Here is a 23,742-nt window from a genome sequence, read left to right as displayed (position 1 = left end):
CCATGAGTATACTGAAAAACTCTCAAATGCTTGGGATGCAGAGTTCAGTAGTTGAGTTCAGTGCAATTCACGTTTCCCTTAGGGAGACATATTTTCACCAAACAGTAGATCACACAATTTAAACACAACTGATAATAATGTGGGCCTTCAACCACATTAATTGGGCTGCATAATGCATGAGTAGGAATTTAATTTTTTTTTTTTTTTTGCCCATCCTGGAGCATGAAGTGTGGGCCTGAGCACTGTCCCTGAGCTTTTGTACTCAAGGTTAATAACACTCTACCACTTGAATCACAGCTCTACTTCTGGCTTTCATTTAGTTTAGTGGAGATAAGAGTCTCATGGACTTTCCTACTGGCTTCAAACTGCTATTCTCAGATCTCAGCCTCCTGTGTAGCTAGGATTACAGCTGTGTGTTAGACACTAGCACCTGTCATATAAATTTCTTGCGTTTGAAAATTATTTCAATTGTTTAACTTATTTTATTGACCAACAGCAAGCATAATTCTAAACAGTGAAAAGCTAAAGCCATTCCCTTTAAAATCAGGAACAAGACAAGAATGTCTGCTCTCTCCTCTCCTTTCCAACATAGTACTAGAATTCCTAGCCAAGCAATTAGGCAAGAAGAAAACATAAAGGGGATCCAAATAGGAAAAAATGAAGTTAAACTTCCTCTGTTCTCAGATGACATGATCCTATACCTAAAGAACCCCACAGACTCTACTCTCAAGCTACTAGAGCTGATCCAAAACTTCGGCAAAGTAGCAGGATATAAAATAAATGCTCAAAAATCAATGGCTTTTATATACACCAACAACCTGAAGAGTGATGCTGAAATCAGAACAGCAACACCTTTTGCAATAGCCTCAAAAAACAAAATACCTAGGAATAACCTTAACCAAAGAAGTAAAAGAACTCTATGATGAGAACTTTAAAAACCTGAGAAAGGAAATTAAGACAGAACTTAAGAAATGGGAAACCTCCCATGCTCCTGGATTGGGAGGATTAACATCATGAAAATGGCAATATTACCAAAAGCTATCTACAAATTCAATTCAATACCCATTAATATCCCAACATCTTTCTTCAATGAAATAGGGGGAGCAATTCAGAAATTCATATGGAACAATAAAAAACCCCGAATAGCAAAAACAACCCTAAGTAGAAAGAACAGTGCAGGAGAAATATCAATACCAAACTTTAAATTATACCACAAAGCCATAGTAGTAAAAACAGCTTGGTACTGGCACAAGAACAGGGCTGAGGACCAATGGAACAGAACTGAAGACCTAGAAATGAATCCACAGACCTACAGCTACCTAATCTTTGACAAGCTAAACATATAGGTTGAAACAAAGACAGCCTCTTCAACAAATGGTGCTGGCAAAACTGGGTCAACACCTGTAACAAATTAAAACTAAAGCCCTATTTATCACCCTACACCAAAATCAACTCCAAATGGATCAAATACCTGGAAATAAAATCAGACACTACAAGAAAAAATAGGAGAAAGTCTAAGACTCCTTGGCACTGGAAGAAACTTCCTCAACAAAGGCCCAGAAATCCAACAAATCAAAGAAAGGCTGGACAAGTGGGACTGTATCAAACTGCAGAGCTTCTGCAGGGCAAAGGATATAGCTTCCAAGATAACTAGAAAGCCCACAGGTTGGGAAAAGATCTTTACCAGCCATACAATGGACAAAGGCCTGATATCTAAAATATACACAGAACTCAAAAAGTTAAATTCCTCCAAAACAAACAATCAAAGAACCAGCAGCCCTCTCAACAAATAGGTTAAAGACCTAAAAAGAGACTTCTCTGAAGAGGAAATGAGAATGGCCAAGAGTCACATGAAAAAGTGCTCTACATTTCTGGCCATAAAAGAAATGCATATTCCCAGCCCCCATTAACAATTCTTTTAGTCAATATTTTCACACTTGTATATGAGCCATTTTGTGTCTCGAAATTGATTAATAAGGATACCATGCTGGGGCTGGGAATATGGCCTAGTGGCAAGAGTGCTTGCCTCCTATACATGAAGCCCTAGGTTCGAGTCCCCAGAAAACAGCCATAAGTGGCGCTGTGGCTCAAGTGGCAGAGTGCTAGCCTTGAGCACAAAGAAACCAGGGACAATGCTCAGGCCCTGAGTCCAAGGCCCAGGACTGTCACCCCCCCCACCCCCCCAAAAAAAGGATACCAAGATACTAATCTAACATTTCAGACACAGATGAACTAAGTCAACATACACTCAGAAGTTATTTTTTTTAAGCACCATCATCACTTGTTCTTCTTCTCACAAATTCAGTTTAAATTTTTTTATAAAGATTATTTTTGGGGGGAGGGGGGAAGGGGGTATGAGGGACAAGGTAACAAACAGTACAAGAAATGTATCCAATGCCTAACGTATGAAACTGTAACCTCTCTGTACATCAGTTTTATAATAAAAACTTTTAAAAAAAAAAGAATGTACATAGGTTGGTGGGAAGTTATAATCTATAACTGATAAAAGTTTTTATATTCTGTAAAAAAAAAAGATTGTTTTTTTAAAGCCCCAAAATTGTCTGCACAAATGTGTGTCAACATGGGGAACTAAGAGTAGGAAAGCTGTGCTCATTTAGGTACGCTCTCTTTCTTTCTAGAATCATTCCACCCAATCCCAATCTGCCAACCAAAAAGTTCTCAGTAGGAATTATTCTGGAATGTTGGAGAACATCACAAGAGTGTATTAGCTACAGTGAGGTTTATTTACTGTGTCTGATGGGCAATCAATACTCACCACAACAGAAATAGAGCTACCTTTTCAACAGCATGGGTTGAAAATCAATAGCTGCAGAACAATTTTCAATCACGGATATGGGTGACAAGCTATAGCCACCCTCATTAACAGCCAGTATCTGTTTTACAAAGCAAGGCTCTGATTTGATGAAGGTAGATCCATTGTTCTTATGAGGGAAGGATGTTGGTATAATTAAGTAGAAATCCTGGTTTTCTATATGCCTACTAAATTGTTCAGTTTGTCTTCTTGTGACCTCAGGGAAGGCATAACAGGAAATCTGTGTGTTTTCAACTCATACGCTTCACTTCTGGTAGGGAGAGGGGCTTAGCCATACCACATGTCAAAGAGCCCTTCATTTAACACCTGCAAGATTTAGAACATACCATGAAGCTATTGCTTTGAAGAAAACCCACAAATTGCTCTTTGGCCAATTCATCTATGTCTATTAAATCAAGGTCAAAGGAAAGTACCTTTTTTGGAATATAGAAACTCTAGCCAGTGGAGAAAGAGCTTGAACTATATCAGTGGACATTGGGAAAGTAATTACATAATTAAAATTACTACATCTGAAAACCCTCACTCAATTATTTGTACTCTCCAAGTCCTGATTATCTTTTTAATTTGCAAAGTTAGATTTTTTTAGAGCCAGCTGCAGAGAGCTATGTTATGAACATAGGAAAGGGTGTTTAATTATGTTAAGTTAGATTTAAATTTCACTTTTGAAATAAGAAAAAATACAACTGGGAGTTGGGTGTAGATGTAACTTAGGTTCAAGAAAGGTTAATGAGAAAGCTGCAAAATCCCACATCACTCAAAAGTTCCAGAAAGAATCTCTCTTCTCTCACTGCCCCCACTCCCTGGTATTTCTTGTTTCATTTTTGGGGAAAGGGGGAATGTGACAATTAACCCTTCATGCTCTCAAGACTTCTATATGCAAATTAAATGTATCTGTTTTCTGAAATCTGCTTTGCTTTCTGCCTCCCCCCTTTTTTTATTTTTTATCATCGCTCAATAACTAAATGTCCTCTGCCATTAAATCTCAGAATTCTAAATTGGGAAGAGAGTTAAGCCATAGCTTTAGCTAGGCTCAATACTGTTTATCACTCTGTGACCCAAATGTTGGATTAATGTGGACATATGGCCTGATCACATTGATAAAACCTTTGGGGTCAGCCTTGAAGGTCAAACTGGCACTTCTCTCTGGTGGTCCCCATTGTTCAGCCTCTGGGCCCAGGGAGATTACCAAACCCTGCCTTGCTAGCAATTGTGTATCTGTCCTTATGCAGCAGCCTGTGGGTCATGGTGAGCTAATGGAACAGAAGTCAACACCCACATCGAAGGATTTGCTCTTTCTATAGGGCTCCCAAAACTAACTAGCCTGAGTTTTAGTGGCCATCAGCCTGTGATACAGCAAATATCAGAGTTAAGGTCTGCAGTGATGGCTGAAATAGAAGGGCCAGGGATGATGCTGAAGACAATGAAGTTGTATAGAGAAAGAGTTCTGCCCATCTCATAGATACCGCCTTAAGCTTTTGACTAAATAGTAATCTTCACTTGCGCAAAACAAGAATCTAATGCACTATGAGAGACAGGGGTGGGGTGTAAGTAGGGTGCAGCCACCTGGGAATGAAAGCAAGATGAGGATTCTGGAGTTTTCATAGGATAGAAAAATTGGAGTTCTAACAGTGGAGAGACACCACTGGATTTCCCAGATAGCGCATCAAAACCAAACTCTGAAAAGCCGCACCTTGTGGTAGTCAGAATAAGGTACTCTAAAAGGAAGGTAACTCTAGACTTACCCTAACAAAGCTTACAAACAAGCTTCCAAGGGATCAGTCGGATCTGCAAGGAAATTAACTATCTTCCAGAGCAACTGTGAGCACTCAACGAAGTCCAGAATATGAGAACATGCAATAAAAATTATAACCATGCAAGGAGGAAGGAAAACATGACCCATAAGCAGAAGCAGAATGAGGCAGTGGAAAGAAGCCTACATATTCTGGCATTGTTGGAATTAGAAGGCAAGAGCTTCAAAGCAGTTATTATGAGTATGTCAGAAGATTTAAAGAGAAATAATAAAGAAATAATGGAAACTATTACCAGGAAAGAACCAACTCAGTATCACTACCTGCCAGGTATCCAACTGAGTTACAACTTGCTCCAGAGGGCACCTTCCTTTCACCTTCCCTGACTACATGATTCACCTGTCTCCTTTATGCACCCCCACTTCCCTTCCCAAATTTGCACTGCCTCCCTTTCCATTCTTGTATCCTTTCAGGTCTTCAACTGACCATTCTGTCAAGGACAAAATAAAACGATGAGTCAATCTTTTAAAAGTAACAATAATAAGGTAATAGATGTAAGGATGATTTGTCACTTTCTCTATTGTGTTGTCACCATTTGTGTGTAGTATGGCAAGGTAGTTTAGCTCACAGGTTCTGCCTACATGCATCCTGGCTCTGTTGTTTGCAATCTGTGTGAGTAAGTATGGCATTTTAGACTAGATGTCATCAGAAACCAAATCCTACATCTCAGCGTCTTAGCAAATAAAAGTGCATCTCTTACCTGTATAAAACCCAAAGTAGATCATCTAAGTCTGGGTGCTCTGCAAATCATCATTCAGGAATCCAGTTTCTTTCTATCTTGTGGCGCCACTAACCCTAGGGCCTCTATTGGGTCCTCTGACCAGAGAAAAGAAGAGACAATAGACAGTGAATTAAGAGATTTTTATGACCTCTTCTACACACATTCCTTCACATAGTCATCCTAACCTATATGAGGGACTGGGAAATACACTCCATGCTTAGGAGAAAGAAGGAATAGGTTTAGTGGTAACTGAGAAGTCTCTGCCTCACTCTGACACCTTGGAAATGTCCTTTTTCTCAGAGCCTCTCTTCCGTAGTCTGTACATAAGTATAGGAATGATGCCCTTCTTCAGGGGGTTATTGAGCTGCTTAAGTGAGGTAGTCCCTAGGAAACAATTAGCAGCTAACATGGAAGATAGTGAATGTTTGAGAAATTTTACCTATTGCAATTATTACAATATCTACATTTAATTAGCTTTTGCATTTCCCACAGAATAGATCCCAACTCTGTGGGTGTAGAACACAGGTGTTCTAATTTCTTGCCATTCACTATTCCGGGACTATCCATTCCAAGTTACATACAACTTAGTGGAGGCTCAGATGCACACAGCCCAGGGTGGACCAGCATCTTTCTCTCCAAAAGCTTTACACAGTGCTACTGAGTGTCAAAAAGAGAAACGACAACAAATGAACAGAGAAAAGGTGGACAAATATGGTCATTATTGTCAAAGTATGTATGCAAACTAGAACCAACTTGAGGATATGATTGGGGCTGGGCAAGATGGAGGGGAGCCATGGAAGGAGTGACATTGCAAAGGATGTATTGCACTTACAAACCGGTTTGTTGAATGAAAGCCCTTTATACAACTACTTAAAGATAATTTTACAATAAATAAATAATCGAAATAATAATAAAAGTAGGGAAGACTAGCCTAAGATCAGAAAAGTAGAGTTTGGGCTGGTCCCTTTCTACAAAGCCCTGGCTGAAAGAACATATGGTATGGCCACTTGTTAAAGTTGCCATCTCTTCGTATGATTTCTCTGGCAAAATTTACGATTGCCAATGAATCACCAAAGAGACATGGTTACTCCTTGGGTCTTGGTTAGCAATATTCTTAGATTTGGTTTGGGCATTTTCTTTATAATAATGCATGGTGGAGACAAGAATGTTTTAAGAATCACTAGAAAATCAAGTAGAAGGGATGACAGATACTAGAGATAACCAAGACGGTAAAAAACATCTGTTTTGGACCCAGGTAGTTGTGGCTCTTGCCTGTAACCCTAGCTGCTCAGAAGGCTGAGAACTCAAAATCACAGTTCAAAGCCAGCCCAGGCAGAAAAATCCATGAGACTCCAAATAACCAGCAAAAAGCCAAAAGTGGCACTGTGGCTTAAGTGGTAGAACACCAGCCTTGAACAAAAACAAAACTAAGGTGTCTTTATGTTTAATGTACAAGGTGAATTTCCTTTGGTGTACCCCATGTGGTTACTGTATATGATTTGGGTACACTGTATATTGTATATATGCTTACCTGAACTAGGGAAGGGAAAGAAAAATGAGGGAGAGTGTAACAAATATGATAAGAAATGTACTCACTGCCTTATTATGTAACTGTACCCCCCGTACATCACCTTGTCAATAAAATTTAATTAAAAAATAAACCTAAAGGACAGCTTCCAGGCCTTGAGTTCAAGTCCCAATACCAGCACAAACAACAACAATAACAAAAGAAAATGTGTTCAAGTTTTCCCATGAAATAAGATCAAAGGTGGCTCACCCACCATCCACTTTATTCCAGAACAGTTACCACAGTGGGTGAATAAAAGTTGTGTGAATATTTTTGGAGTGTACTTTTGCTATGCTGCTGCAAGTCAGGATATGTTGTTAAAAACAAAATGGGTGAAGGGCTTGAGGAGAAGAGAGACAGTGCACACTATCAGCTCTAAATTCCAGAAAGACCGTGTACAGGGTTTTGTTCAAGGTTGGCTTCTCCATAATATGTTTTGACGGGTTTGAAATTGGCCTGATGTAGGCCAACAATAAGGTGAGAGTCGAGCTTACATAGCAGAAAATCTATACTCTCTAGACACCTGCTTACAGCAGGAGAATCCATGATATTGACCTTCAATTTAGCTCCCGCATGAGCTGATGCTGAGATAAGGAGAGCTAATCTGTCCACCCTCCCTGGCACTTCCAGGCTGGCTACTTCAGGCAGTTACTTCAGCCATGGCTTTGTAAGTCACTAAGTGGGCCTTTATTGACTCAAGCTGAGGTTACACCTCCACGGCGGAACAGCACTTCTGTGGAGAATTCCCAATTCTGTCTGCTCACCTCCTTAGTGATGCCTCAAAGTCTCTTAATAGAGGCTTAAAATGCAAATGAACTTGAGAGAGAATTATTGGATTTAAATCTACAACTTAGACCTTTAGAGATGGAGATTTCTCACCTGACTACCCGCTGGCTCTAACTCTCCTCGCTACCCTCAAAATGAGGACCCTACCCTGAACTGTGTTAGTCAGAACTGTCCAAAGAAAGAGAATTGATGGGAGATGAGAAACAGGGAGAGGAATGGGAAATGAGGAGAATGCTTTGTTTAAGGAATTGAAGTTGGCTGCCACAATCACAGAAGCTGACAAGCACCATAGTCTGCCCTGTGCAAGTGAGAGACCTAGGAAAGCCACTATTTCTTCCTGGCCTGCTAGGTGAATGGCTAGTCTAGGAAGCATTGCACCGTCTTGGGTTTGTAGTGGAAGGTCAGTGCAGGGCTGGGCCTTTTTCTGTTGCCCAGAAAACCATGGCTTTAACCTCTTCCTATGGATAGCCCAACTATGGCCAAGAATAGTAAGAAGCTGATTTCCCTTGAATATTGTCCCTATGTCTAATGGCATCATTAGGGGAAAAGAGCTGAGGTCCAGGGAAGGATTAAGGAATGCCTGTTCTCCTGGCCACTACATCATTCTAATAATGCTCAAACCCTATACTTCTGCCTCACAATGCTAGATGGAAATGCTTTACTCCAGTCTTCCGGACCTTTGGCCACAGAGAAAGGGCCCAGAGGAAGCAAATGATAAGAAAGAGCTTAGGGGCTTGGAGGTCACTTGGAAACAGAGAGAGTAGGCAAAGACCTAGCCCACTTCACCAAGTGTCACTTCATATGAGCCCACAGGAGGGAAAAAATTCCAAATTGAGTGGAATGTGACCACCAGAGTGCCTTTCCCTGTGTTAGGCCAGAAACCATTTGCTAAAGGATTTTTTTCACTGGTGGACACTTTCATATTGAAATCAATATTCCAAGATATTGGAAGCAAGAAAAGGTGGATAAAGTACTTAGAATGAAAAGCCGAGAATGCTAGCAGGATAATGGAGGGAAGGAGAATGTAGATGGGGCTTTCAAAATAATTCCACTTTTAATGGGCTGGGATGTAGTTCAGTGGCAAAGCGCTTGCCTAGCAAGTGCAACGTCCTGGGTTCGATCCCCAGTACCAAAAAAGAAAACACAAAAAAAATACAGTTAAAAAAAAAATAATTCCACTTTTAAAAAATAAAATTGTCGAGCTGGACCAGAGTAAAAGCAATACAATAGATATAGTGTTGTGCCAGATCACCAGACGACCACCAAGAAGGCCACCCACTGAGACTCAGACGTTCCGAAATGCAAAAGCAAGGCAAGGCTTTATTTAAGCGAGCTGCAACTCGGGCCTCGTCCTACCCACTGGCACAGCAGAGGTTAGGAAGGAGCCCCGAGCTGTGGTTACATAGGGCTTATAAAGGCAAAAACAAAGTTACAACGATCAGGTGTTCAAGCAAGCAAGATTAGGACACAGGTACAAATCTGATTGGCTCAGGGCTCGAGGCATTCTGGGGGCAGTTAGAGTTAAGCATTCCCAGTGGTTAGAGTTCTTAACCCAGGGGCTGGAGATATGGCCTAGTGGCAAGAGTGCTTGCTTCGTATACATGAGGCCCTGGGTTCAATTCCCCAGCACCACATATACAGAAAACGGCCAGAAGTGGCGCTGTGGCTCAAGTGTCAGAGAGTGCTAGCCTTCAGCAAAAAGAAGCCAGGGACAGTGCTCAGACCCTGAGTCCAAGCCCCAGGACTGGCCAAAAAAAAAAGTTCTTGACCGGCTGGGCCCTAATAAGCTTGTCCTGGGTTTGCTCACAGGAACCTGCTTATCTCAGGTTCACTGGTAAAGTGAGGCCTGACTTCAAAGTCTGGCACTTCAATAGCACTTTGACATTTTGCTGACCTGAGAACAAGTACGGGATGGGAGCATAATTTAAAAGAAAAATACCTTATTTTTGCATCACATTGTATGAAATTGTGAAAGGATGTATGTATGCATGCATGTGTGTGTGTGTGTATGTGCATGTGTGGGAACATACTGGTACTTAAACTTGAAGTCCTTGTGCTCTTGTTTTTTGTTCTTTTTTGCTCAAGGCTCTGCTACTTGGTTCACACCTCCACTTTGAACTTCTTGCTAGTTAATTGGTGCTAAGAGTCTCACAGACTTTTCTACCCAGGATGACTTCAAATTGTAAGTTTCGGTTCTCAGCCTCCTGAGTAGTATTACGGGAGTGAGCCACAAGTGCCTGGCAAAATATATACTGTCATTTTGTGTGCATGAGCCAAACGGAGCTTGAACTCAGGGCCTGAGCACTGTCCCTGGCTTCTTTTTGCTCAAGGCTAGCACTCTACAACTTGAGCCACAGCGCCGCTTCTGACTTTTTCTATATATGTGGTGCTGAGGAATTGAACCCAGGGCTTCATGTATACGAGGCAAGCACTCTATCACTAGGCCATATTCCCAGCCCCCTGAACAGCTTTTTAACAGTAGAAACTTTGTTAGGATGCTCTAGAAAAAAATAAATATGGAATAAAAAATAATTTTCACTTTTCATTTCAAATTCTCATTTGGATGCTATCTTACAAAGATACATTCAACAAAACATTACTTGAATATCAAGTGACCTGTAGGTCGGGAAAAGTTGACCTTCCAAAAGTTTGAGTTTTTAAATTTTCTTCTTAGAGCACTTTGTCTAGATAAGGTTGATTTCTGCTGCTGTGACTGTGATTTCTAATATGACTTCTCTGAACTTTGTAACCTTATTTTGAAGGACAGCATTTTAAGAGCCAGGGATAAAATTCAATTAACTGAGATGACAGAAAATAATCTACTAAGTGAATATATCAGGCAATTGGAAGCTTTCATACCTTTCAAAAAGGAAATAACCTATTTCTTGCCTTGTTATCTATTGACACAGGAGTTTATTTCTTTGAAGCTGTTACAGATCTACCTAATGAGGCCTAAACACTGTTGCCAAGCAATTAGAGTTTTTATTGTGTCACTGATTTCCTTCATTTCCGGAGTTGCTGATAATCATTAGCCAATACTCTCTCATCTAAGAATGCACAAGCACTTACTCTAGCTGGCTGAAAGATGTAATAGGTCCAATGACAGTGCCTGGGTACACAGCCTTGGTCCCCAAATTTGTACATTTCTGCCTATCTTATGTCAAATCATTTGTGGTGACTAGTGCTTATTGACTATTCAGTGCATGTGAGTTATTTCAAAGGTATTAAAAGATGGTAGAATCCACACACACACACACACACACACATGTACAGACAGCAGGTTGCATTTTCCAAAATTACCTGCTTCACTGTTATTCTTTCAACAAATAACATAGAATTCACTTCTGAATCTGGACTGCCATATGACTCACTCATAACAGCAGAGTCTAGCAGATATGAGTTCCAAGGAAAGATCATAAACGTAATGCAGCTTCTGCTCTGGGAGTGGGAATGCCCACTCTTACAGACTGTGAGCCACCATGTTGGCAGTCTAGTGGCCCAGGGACCACAATACTATGAGAAATCCCAAGTAAGCCCATGTAGGTTTGTAATAGGGAGGACAGATCTGGCCAGTGCCATCATTAACTGTGGAGAGGCGTCAGATTGACTGCAGTTTAGATTAGAGCAGAAGCCAACTCCATCTTCACTAAGATCTCCCCCACCCTATCCAGGGAAGTTCCCCTTCACTGTGATAAGATTGTGTGAACTGCTTGACCACCTGACTTGTGGAACATTCAAGGAATGTTCAAGGTTAAACCCGTGCCCTCCTATGAGTAGGCATATCCACCTGCATCATGTGAGCCCCGCCAAATCCATGAACCAATTCTAACTAGAATGATAGGTTGGTTCAAATAGATACTGTGAGACAGGCTGTAACCCTATTGGCCACCTGCGTGTGACCTGGCATGCTCTGTGAGTGTTGTAACCTCATTGGCCACTGTTATGCCAAGTCTCGAAACGACCACCAAAAAGGCCACGGAGACTCAGACATTCCGAAATGCAAAAGCAAGGCAAGACTTTATTCAAGTGGGCCGTGGCTCGGGCCTCATCCTACCCCCCGACACAGTGGAGGTTAGGAGGAAGCCCCAAGCTGTGATTGCACAGAGCTTATAAAGGCAAAAAACAAAGTTACAGCAATCAGGTGTTCAAGCAAGACAAAAAAACAAAGTTACAGCAATCAGGTGTTCAAGCAAGCAAGATTAGGACACGGGTACAAATCTGATTGGCTCAGGGCTCGAGGCATTCTGGGGGCGGTTAGAGTTAAGCATTCCCAGGCAGTTAGAGTTCTTGACCGGCTGGGCCCTAATAAGCTTGCCCTGGGTTTGCTCATAGTTTAAACAGACAACAAAACGGGGGCTGCCTGAAAATCGGGTTTACCTTAACTCTTCATTTCCCCCTTCATTCCCCCCTTCTGATAGGTAACTCGAGAACCAATCATGGTTCTCGTTGCTTATTAGTTTGATTCTGACTGAGAATCAGTAGGGATAGATTGGTATTGTGCCCGCAATACCATACGTTGTCGGTGGCGCTTTCCTCAGTTCGTATCTGGTGTGGCTCAGGAGGAGGTCCAGTCTCATAAAGGGCCTTTAGCTTGAGCCAGATCTCTTGGTGGACTTGCTATAGGGCTCTGATGGGGCGATAAAAGCTCATAACAAATGCGATTGCAAGTTAGGAATAACATTTAGATGACATCACACAAGTCCCTTAGCCCTGCAGATACAGGTACAGATAAACATAGTTTTACACCAAAGCCCCAATTCTGACCCTATTTATATTATAGCCAATTTGATTACATACCAACTTTACTCATATGCTCTAATTTTAAGACATACTGATACCATTTGTTACATACTCTTTCTAGGGATTGTCTTTCTCACTTTTAAGATGCTAAACTTTTTAATCTAAAGGAAACATTTTTGTTTTCCCAATTCTCTTTCTAAGGTCTTTCCTTATACTGTTTTATAAGCTGTGTCTTATAAATCATAACACATCCCCACTCACACCATCTTCTACTTCCTCACGCCATCAGCGACTTACTGGAACATTCTGCGATAATTTACTTTTTAAATCCCTTTCATATCCAGAGGAAACCATTTTGTTTTCTCTATCCCTTTCTCCAAGGCTTTCTATACTAACTTTCCTCTTTACATTTCCTGGGGCTTCTTTGCTGCTAGAGTTTAAAACTGTCTACATTTTCTTTTCCTCTGGTTTGTAGTGTCTGGTTTATCTCAACTACATCAAGGCAATTTACTGTGACTCCACCCACAGGTTGTTGGGGAAAACAAAGGTGGGGCAAGGGTCAGTCCAATGGAACTGCTGCTCCTAAGAAGCCAGACCAGAGCCAACTACCATGAGTTACTATTTTAGAGTGGATTTCTCCAGTTTCCAGTGCCTCTAAGTGCCTAAGGTTGGCCAGTGGCATCTGTAAGATCCACCCCCAGGAGGGCTCCATGAAGATGCCCCCAGCAGTTTAAATCTCTGTCCAGTTACCTTGGTACCTGGCACACCAGATGGCAGCCACCTCCCTCTCTTCTCCGAAGCCACACCCCAATCCATCTGGACACACTCCACTCTTGGACACACCTCCCACCCCAGGCATTGCCTGGAAGTGGCTCTCCAGCCTGTCATACATGCTTTGAATTTAGCAGCAGGCCAGTCTGCTTGAAAATTTCTTACAATATCCAATTTTCTTAATAGAGCTAGTTAACTCCAGTTAACTCAAGAATATCCCCCCAAAATTTAAGTTTTAGCAGATCCAAAGCACTTTCCAGCAGAAATCACCTGCGTGTGATAAGAGTGCCATCTGAAGATGTAGATTCTTCCATATGGCTGTTAGACTCTCCGTGATCCTCACTCAAATGCAATGGGCAGGGGCCATGGTGGTGTCAGGCAGCAGTGGCTCCCAGTGGTTCCAGTAGAATGTCACACCTTCTGCTGGGTTACCTGCAACTTTCTCCAAAGACTGGTTAGAGAAGCTTAACCTAAGTTAACCTAAAGCCTAACTTTAGTCAAATTTCCTAGTATTTTCCTGATTCCTTCTTAAGCACACTAGCTTTTGTAGGCTGGCACATCACTGAAAGTCAAGACAGCTTTAGGCAATCAATGGCCCTTGGGTCATTTTGCCAGGGCAATAAGTTTAAATCAGATATTTCCAATAAGGCTAGGATTTTTTTTTAAGCCAACATAGGTTTGGCCTGTAACCATTTCTCACAAGTGCAGTCTCTGTATACTGTTACCTCTGTTTTCCATGCCTCTAGTTTATCCTGCCTCATCTTCCCAAAACAACTCTGGTCCCTTGGGCCTAAAAGGGGGAGGCTGATGGGCAAAGATCATCCATCTCCTATAACTTCTTACTCAGGGATGTTGACCTTACCTAGCCAGGAACCTTAACCTTAGTCTACTTTAACAAGGGGCTGCAGGATCAGATGTCCATTAGGAGCTTTACTCCAAACTGGAAATTACATTCAACATTTTAACTTTCAAATATACAGACTTCTTTTTGGGCTACCACAGTGTAGCCTTTTAACATTCTAGTTTGTAAAAGCTTTTTCCTGACTGGCTGGGGAACTGATCTCTGATCAGTTTTTAAGCATGCTCTTACCTGGAACTTATTAAGGGCCAATGTTAGATCTTGACAAACTTGTAGAACTCATTTGTCCTTCTCTGTGGGGCCTGCTGGAAACTGTTACAAAAAACCTACAAAGATCTCTGATCTCTGCAGGCTTTAACAGATCTCAATAAGGACACAATCTCAGGTCTACAAGCTTTCTTTCCTGAACAGATGTATCAGCTTAAAATTCTCACTGCCAGTCAGAGCTTTAAGTAGATGCAGGGGGTTGGGATTTTAAACTATCCTCTCATTTGACAAACTTACCCTTACTACCCACTATCACAGATGACTGGCAAGTTCCTGCCCAGTAGACAGACATGGGCATTGGAAAGGCATGCTTACGAACTATTCTTCTAGGACTTCCCGGCTTTGATTAACTTTTGAAAGGCCAAACAGGATTGACTCTAGGATCTGACACCATCTCTGCCATCCAAGCAGTGGCTTACTGCCTCTGGATGCTCCATCACTTTTGTCCCAGGAGGAGTGACTTTTCACTGGACTTGGACTCAGGGCCTGAGTGCTGTCCCTCAGCTCTCCAGCTCAAGACTAGCACCCTACCACTTTGAGCCTCAAAGCGACTCACGACTCTGTTCCCAGCACTCTGCTGGCTGATTAGAGATGAAGACTCTCACAAGGACCTTTCTTTGCCCGGGCTGGCTTTGAACTGCAGATTTCAGATCAATGAGTCTTACAAGAGGCCACTTTACTCCAGTTAAAAGCAACAAGGTGGTCCACACAGAAGTAGTTTTTAAGCATGCTCTTACCTGGAACTTATTAAGGGCCAATGTTAGATCTTGACAAACTTGTAGAACTCATTTGTCCTTCTCTGTGGGACCTGCTGGAAACTGTTACAAAAAACCTACAAAGAAACTGGAATGGCAATTAAACATTTTGCTAGCCATAATTCTCCTTTTCTCACTTTGTAAGAATCATTTAGGACAATTTTACTTCCAAATTTCTTATCTAGAAATGCATTCTTGATTTCCAAAGCCTTTTTACTAACCTCTGCTTTAACACTAACACTTTAGTTTTTATCTGCATTGGAAAAACTCTGAAGCTTACAGGCATTCTGAAACCAGGTGCCACCCTTCGCCTCCGGGCTGCTTGTTTTAAAAGAGCCTCTTTTCATTTTTTTTTTTCTTCAGTCCCAGTTACCACATGGCATGAAGACCTTTGAACTCAAATGACAATTTTACCTTAATGCAAGAATTACAATTACAGAATTAGAAATATTTATCCATTCAGCTTTTCAATAAATTAGTGATAAATGTTAGCCAATTTTGCCATTTCTTCCTACATACATAGAGTTAATGAGTTTACTCCTATCCCCATTAGTTTAACATATGTCCTTTAAAATCCAAATTACAAAAGTAGGGGCTGGGGATATAGCCTAGTGGCAAGAGTGCCTGCCTCGGATACACGAGGCCCTAGGTTCGATTCCCCAGCACCACATATACAGAAAAACGGCCAGAAGTGGCGCTGTGGCTCAAGTGGCAGAGTGCTAGCCTTGAGCGGGAAGAAGCCAGGGACAGTGCTCAGGCCCTGAGTCCAAGGCCCAGGACTGGCCAAAAAAAACAAACCACCAAATTACAAAAGTAGTACAGGAATCAAATCACATCAGATAAATAAACTTTTTAACCATTTAAAAAACTTTTCCAATTCTTAGTACCTCTCAAGGGGCAGTTTTAGAAATTCCAGTGAAATCATTCATTTTTACCACAAGGTTTCCAAAGTTCACCTGGAAACGAGACAAAAGAAAGGCCTCCATTGGCCTGTCCTACTGAACAGCCTATCTCCATCCTACTCCTCAGAGCTTGATGAACTGTCTTGGTGCTGGCTTGTCCTCTTCCACCATGAATGGACACCCCCTTATGGCTGTCCCACCATGTGGATTCCCTCCAGGGCCTGTGCCACCACGTGGGCTGGCTAAGCTACACCTTTGCCAGATCACCCCTCACTCCTGTGGATAGGCATGAAGAGCGTAGAGAATAAAATTGTGACCATTATGCCCCTAACAGCTATTTTGCTTCTGTACCTTTGCTTGCTAACCCATGGGGAAGTGGAAAATTACCAGCAGTCTTCCTAACCACACGACCCCCCCCCCCTTGTGAACTCTGTACTACCCACATCTGGGCATTATCTGGCGCCAGGACGTGATTAATTGTTCGCGCCTGGAGCCCACTCAAGGTTGGACATAACTAAGTGTCAGCTCTCAGACCCCAGCCTGGACCTGGACAAAGGAGATAGGAACCACCTGGCTCCAGGAATGTGGCTACGTGACCACTCCTGGAGGCCCACCCCCAGGGTTAAGGCCATCTGACCCATGCTTTGGCGGGAAGACCCAGGCCAATCCTGAGACAACCTGTAAACTAGGGCAAATATCAACCAATCATGTACTTGTAACCAGGGGTCTTCCTCATCTTCCCTGTACTTGTCTATAAAAGCTGTGCTGGAATTGTGCTCGGGGCCTCTCAGCATCACTGGCAATGAGTGTGCGGGGGGGGGGGGGGAACTGGGTTCAAACTCGTAATAAACAACCCTTGCAGTTTGGATTTGACTCTGGACTCTGATGGTTGTCTTTGGGGGCCTTAAAAAATCTGGGCATTACAGGCACACAGGCCCATTCCAGGTTTTTCCTGTCCTGTTCTATTGGTTTTTGAACTGAGAAACCCAAGCAGTTTGTTGTTGTTGTTGTTTAACAGTGATAAACCTTTACATCCAAATTTCTGACACTTAGCTCTGATTTTTTAATTAAACATTTTTTTAACTATAGTTCTTTAAAACAATGAAATAATCCTTTGAAGCATTTGGTAATGCCCAAACTTGATGACCATTTGAATTTAAACTTAAACTCACTCAATTTTACATCATACTAACAGTCTTGAACATGTTCACACTCACATGCACACACACATACATATTCAAAAGATCTTAAAGCACGCAAAATAAGCATCAGCCATACATTTTCCAGTGGCAAGAGGTATTTTTGTCAATCTTACTCCTGCAACACCCAAATTTTAAGACAAAACCTTTAACAAATGATTTTAGCATTCTCCAGCTTCATTTTCCAGGGTTTGATAGTCTTAGTAAAACATTTTTAGTCTTAGTAAAACATTTTAGCACACCAAATAATTTTCTGCTTAAGAAGGCTGGGTGGGGGTCCCCCAGAGTTCTTTCTGTGGACACTCACACTCTGATTGTGAACCCTTGCCTGTTTATCTTTCCAATAAGGTATGCAGGTTTGACACAAAAGACACTGTCAGACTTACAAACAACACAGAGACGACAGCACTGCGCAGTGGGGTCACTCCCTGCCACCTGCAGGTGGCTTGGGCTGGCCCGGCGTCCACCCCGTCGGCTGCAGGTCAGGACTCGGGGCTGATGCATGCCTGTCCTGGGCTGTTGGCGCCGTTGAGTTGACTGGGCAGGACCCTCCGGAGCGGAGGGCACAGCTGAAACATTTTCCTCAGAGTCCTCCTCTTGTAGAGTTAACTGGGGTGGGGAGTATGGAGGGGAAACATTTCCTCCCCCGTGCTTCCTCCCTGGAGGACAGGTGGGTACAATTTCTTCTCTTCCTTCTTCGTTTCTCTCTTGTCTGGATGGCCTGAACGAGGGGTGTAGATTAGGTGTTGCAAAGTCCTGATCTTACCTATGTCAAAGCTCCCCTCGGGTGGCCAATTAGCTCCCTCAAAGGTGGGCCATTCTGACTTGCACAGGGTGATCCACTTTTCCTTCTTAAGGGCCACACCTTGGTTCTGAGTTATCTCCTTAACTTCCCTCCAGTGAGCTAGGATCAAGTCTAGGGGGCTAGATGGAGGTCCCCAAGATAGAATGTTACCCATAGCTCTGATCAGATGTTCAGTCCAAAAGGCTACAAAAAAACAAAACAATTAATACAAAAGGAGGAAAACACACAGGCCTGAGAACAAGAAAAGCTACAAGTTGGAGATCTCCCAAGTTGGCCCTCAACCTCCTACAAGGGTACAGAAGGAGCGGGCCCGAGTTCAAGGCGGGGTTTCAGGGGTCCCCCTTCAAGGGTGGAGAGTCTGGGGTGTCCCCTAGTCTCCCCAGGATTTTCGAGTAAGCGCGTTTGCTTCGACAACCCCTCCAAGAAATAAAGCAAAACAGACAGACAAATTACAAGACAAGACAAATGAACAGTGCTGTTTTCTTACCCTCGAAGTCTGGGGTCTCGGGGGGTCTCAGGGACTATCCCGGACAAGCCCCCAAATGTTATGCCAAGTCGCGAAATGACCACCAAGAAGGCCACCGAGACTCAGACATTCCAAAATGCAAAAGCAAGGCAAGACTTTATTCAAGCGGGCCGCGGCTCGGGCCTCATCCTACCCCCCGACACAGTGGAGGTTAGGAGAAAGCCCCAAGCTGTGATTGCACAGAGCTTATAAAGGCAAAAAACAAAGTTACAGCAATCAGGTGTTCAAGCAAGACAAAAAACAAAGTTAAAGCAATCAGGTGCAAGATTAGGACACGGGTACAAATCTGATTGGCTCAGGGCTTGAGACATTCTGGGGGCGGTTAGAGTTAAGCATTCCCAGGCAGTTAGAGTTCTTGACCAGCTGAGCCCTAATAAGCTTGCCCTGGGTTTGCTCATAGTTTAAACAGACAACAAAATGGGGGCTGCCTGAAAATGGGGTTTACTTTAACTCTTCATTCCCCCCTTCAGCCACCTGCATGTGGCAGGCTTGACTATGTGGTGTTTGCCTTTATAACCCAACCCTGAGTGTGGCCCAGGGCGCGTGGTCCCAGCTCCTGAGTCTGGGCTGGGGTTCTGGCCGGGCCAGCCTGCTTTTTATGGTTGTGGTTCCAGCTCCCGAGTCTGGGCCATGACTCTGGCCGGTCAATATACTTTTTACTTCCCCAATAAATCCATCTTTTTACTTGAGACTGTCTCTGAGTGATGGACTCTTGGAGGGATGGAGGATTTCCCCCACCCTCAGACCCCGTTACATTGTGAGCCCCTCCCTTGGGGGGTCCCCATTACAGGTTGACCACATGGAAAGAAAGAGAGATCTGTCTGTCTCTTGCACCAGCCTCAGCCACCTACTTATATCAACTACATGAGAAAATGCCCAAAAAAGCTTCTCTGAATTCCTGGCCTATAGAAGCCATGAGTAGTAATAAACTGCTAGACATTAAGACAGTAAATTTAGAAATGATGTTGTACAACAATACACAATCAGAACACTATCTCCTAAGAGCCCTAGTACAATTAGAATATTTCTATATGCACTGTTTTCCTTACTAAGTAAGGCAGATACTATGGGTATAGTCTGTCCAAATTCCATTGGAACTCCTCATTCTCACACTAATTGTCAACTTTCACTGAAGGCTGCAGTCATTGGTTCTGGGAACTTGCCCTGTGGAGGCAAGGAAGAAGTACCTGAGAGTTATTGCCTCCAGGGAAGCCTTTAATTAATGGAAAAGGAAAGTTTCTGCATAAATAGCCCAACTCTTGCCCTTCAGATGGGAAAACTCTATCTCTGAAGGTTCTTTACTCATGATTAGATGTTCACAGTGATGGCTGATTAATAACATTCTCTTCGCAGCCTGCCTTCCCTCTCCTACTTCACTTCCCTCCTCCAGACGGTTCTTCCTCCAAATGCACACAAACTGTCATCTTACTGTCTGTTCCTAAGGAAATCCAGACTGAGATCCTAGGAAACCAAGTGGGAAGAAGGGAACATCTGAGTCTATAGATCTTCAACTGTTGCTTTGGTTCCCATGATAGTCAGCAGAGACTGAATGTGGAACCTATGGCTGCTGCCCTGAGACCAGAGTAGGAGGGAAAAACATCATCCTCACTTGCTCAGGTTGACTAGCTGCACAGGAATATCCATTATGAGCAACGTGCATGTGCTCTGGATGAGTAAGTTCATCATTCTCCTTTCCTCCTTCAAATTTCAAAAACTATTTACCCTCAACTATTACCTACCGACTATATGCCCAGACATCAGTTAGATAATAAAACAAATGCAAGAGAAAACACATGCTCAAAGTCAGGGCCCTAAGAACATGGTCAGGGGAGCAAGAATACAGAAATTATGACTAGAAACTCTAGTAGAATTGGTATGGAAAAGTAATGACTAGCTGGGAACTGATGTCAGGGGCTTCTCAGCTGACTTTCTACTCTGTGGTTGGTGGGAGGGGACTCAATCAAATTATTTACCTAGAACTTGGCTAAGGACTACACCTCATTTTGGGGTACCTTCTCTATGTCAGACAGCAGATAAGACCTTTTTATGTGCAAGTTTTGACACTTATTCAAAGGATATTGTTCTTGAAGTAATTCAAAGTCTGCATAAGTCAACATTAATCCACAGGAGGGAGGTGAGTGTTTCTGATTATAAGCCATATGGCAAAAGCAGAAAGCAATATAGAATTCTCTCTACCTATCAGCTTTGAAGTTATGCAGTTTTAACTGTATTAATTTCATAGAGACTAACATTATTTCAGGTTTGGCATAAAAATATAAAGCAACTAATATTTTATATTATGTTGAGCTCTTCTAAAATGAGTTCTTTATGGATCATTTTATTATTGTTGTTGGTATCCTAATAATTCATAGCTAATATTTGTTAGCACTTATATTAAGAATCACATAATTATATAATAAAGAGCTTTGTGTTTTTAAATGTTCATCATGTACCAACCACAGATAGTAATTCACTTAATCTACTGTAATATAAGTGTTCCTAATATTCTCCTTGATAGAAGAAATGGAGGCACAGAGAGATGAAGTAACTTGCCTGCTGTTACAGAACTGAAAGGTGGTAGGAAAACATGCTTATGCCAGGCAGTCTAGTTCTAGAATTTACTGTGTGCTCCACCACTGGGCTCTGCTTTTCAGAAGAACCTCATACTGACTCCATGATGAGCACATTACTTGCCCATTTCATCCATGAGATTTAAACTGAAGAGGGCTAGGAAGAATTCCAAATCAGTTCTATCAGGCCTTGAAGCCCATGTGCTTCCATCCTATTTGCTCCTATGTCTTCACTATATCAGCACCAAGATAGACTTTTCCAGAATTTGCCAAGGCTACCGTTGTCAAGTCATGTTGCTGGCCAGCAGCTTGGGGGGCGAAGTGGAGATGGAGCCCACAAAAGAGACCCAGGAGACACAGACTCCAGAGACCAGACTCGAGGGGCAGATCTAGTTTATTGCGCAGTTCCCAAAGCCTATATAAGCGAATCACCCATTTTCTGATGTAACCAACAACCAATAGGTAACAGACACCTTTACTTAGGGACTCTTCCGGGTAGGGACTTTCCAGGAGGCCCGGGATTAGGGCGGAGTCAACTCATGCCTTTGTGCCCATTAGGTTTGCCCAAGAGCGTATGACTCTACTGTTTGCAGTAGAGTAGCAGGAAATTTCCCTGGCATACGTGACTATGCTGATAGCCGCTAGCTCCCTGGGGGCGTTCCCCACAGTCAAATGTGTTATTTATTTTTATTTTTTATGCCAGTACTAGGGTTTGACCTCAGGGTCTGGATGTTGTCCCTTACCTTTTGCTCAAGGTTGGTGTTGTACCACTTGAGCCATAGCACCACTTCTGGCTTTTTGCTGATTAATTCAAGATAAGGGTCTCTTAGGTTTGCCTGTTTGGCTTTGAACCACAATCCTCAGATCTCAGCCTCCTGTGTAGCTAGGATTATAGATGTGAGCCACCAGCACCCAGCTGAATGTGTTCAAAACGAAAAATGAGGGGAGTGCATTTTTCCAGGAAATGTCCTATCTGCCATCATACATCAGCCCCTTGAAGCTTCATAACAACTTGGTGCTATTATTGCTCATTGCATTTATCTGTGAGAAGCAAAGAGGAGTAGAGAGGGTTTGACATTCAGTTGTTGCCATTCCTCAACTAAGAGAAGTAAGAGCCCAGTGCTGGTAAGTTCCTCCTCAAACTTATTTACAATACAAATGGGTTCTGATGCAATGGATTGGGACAGAAACTAAGAGGATAGAAAAGTTGCTCAAGAGAAACAAACCCCAGGGATTGCCCAAAGGTGAAAAAAGCAGAGCAAAGGCTTCTTCACTATTCCCTAGAGGTTCCAGAGTGAGTACCAAGTTAGAGATGTTCTATGAGCTTCCCTGAGGGCCTAGGGGGCATCTATGTCAATGCTCATCAGATACACACACACACATGCACACTCACATGCACACACATGCACACACACACACGTAGGCATCTATATTTGGTGTCCCAGTCATGAAGGCACAAAAGGCATGGTGTGGAGGGAAGAGGGGATATAGACACCAAAATCTCCAAGGGATGGGAATTGCCATGGTCCCAGTGAAGAAAGGGATTGGCTGGGGATCTCAAATGACTTCAGCAACTAGCTTCTAACTTTGAGAAACTGTGGCTCATTAAGGACTATTAAGATACTACAAAGTGCCCAATAGTGCATTTCACCTTAACTGCTGATTTTTCTGACAATTAGTTGAAATTTATTTAATACATCTTCAGAGAGTATCTATGTAGAACAGAACAGCCAAGGCAATCCCAATGAATATGTAGTAAAGGTGTGGATTAAAGAAACAGCGTTCACAGGTAAAGAAAATATACTATAATTCTCAGAAAGGTAACATTCCATGAAGGAGCTATGGTGTGTGCACAGTTTACACCTTGCCCAGAACCCACTATATGAGGTATTGTAGCATTTATCAGCTGCTGGGAGTAATGATGCTAACTGCTCCTAGCTGCTGCCTTCCCTAGAGAACTGCCCTCAACCAGCAGGAACACCACCTCACCCAGGTGATTGCAAGCCCATCCATGTGAAGCCTGTGTATATGTTACAGTCCTGTATATATTACAGGACTCACATAGGCCTCAGGGAACACAAATTCCAGAGGAAAATTCACATCCCAGGGCTCTCACTATAACAAGGTTGAAGAACCATAGATTTGTACAGTTTTAACTGGTGAGATAGAATGACATTTTCAGCTACCAATCAGTGGATGGTTTGGCACTTACTCTTCATTAGTTGGTAAGTTCCTACTACACAATGTTTTAGACATTATTTACTTTATTTTCACTGAAGGGTACAATTCTAGGTGAAACAGCAAAAACCTAGAAACTACCTAAGGAATTAGGTAAAGCCATGTATATACAATAATAAAGAACTACACAATCAAAGAAATCAGGGGGGCTGGGAATATGGCCTAGTGGCAAAAGTGCTTGCCTCATATACATGAAGCCCTGGGTTCAATTCCCCAGCACCACATATATAGAAAATGGCCAGAAGTGGCACTGTGGCTCAAGTGGCAGAGTGCTAGCCTTGAGCAAAAAGAAGCCAAGGACAGTGCTGGGGCTCTGAGTCCAAGGCCCAGGACTGGCAAAAAAAAAAAAAAAAAAATAGATATCAGGACATGAATATCTATATGTTTGTGTACAC

The sequence above is a fragment of the Perognathus longimembris genome, chromosome 6 (genome assembly GCF_023159225.1).
Source record: "Perognathus longimembris pacificus isolate PPM17 chromosome 6, ASM2315922v1, whole genome shotgun sequence".
In the NCBI taxonomy this organism is placed as follows: domain Eukaryota; kingdom Metazoa; phylum Chordata; class Mammalia; order Rodentia; family Heteromyidae; genus Perognathus; species Perognathus longimembris.
This window is presented reverse-complemented; position numbering follows the sequence as displayed.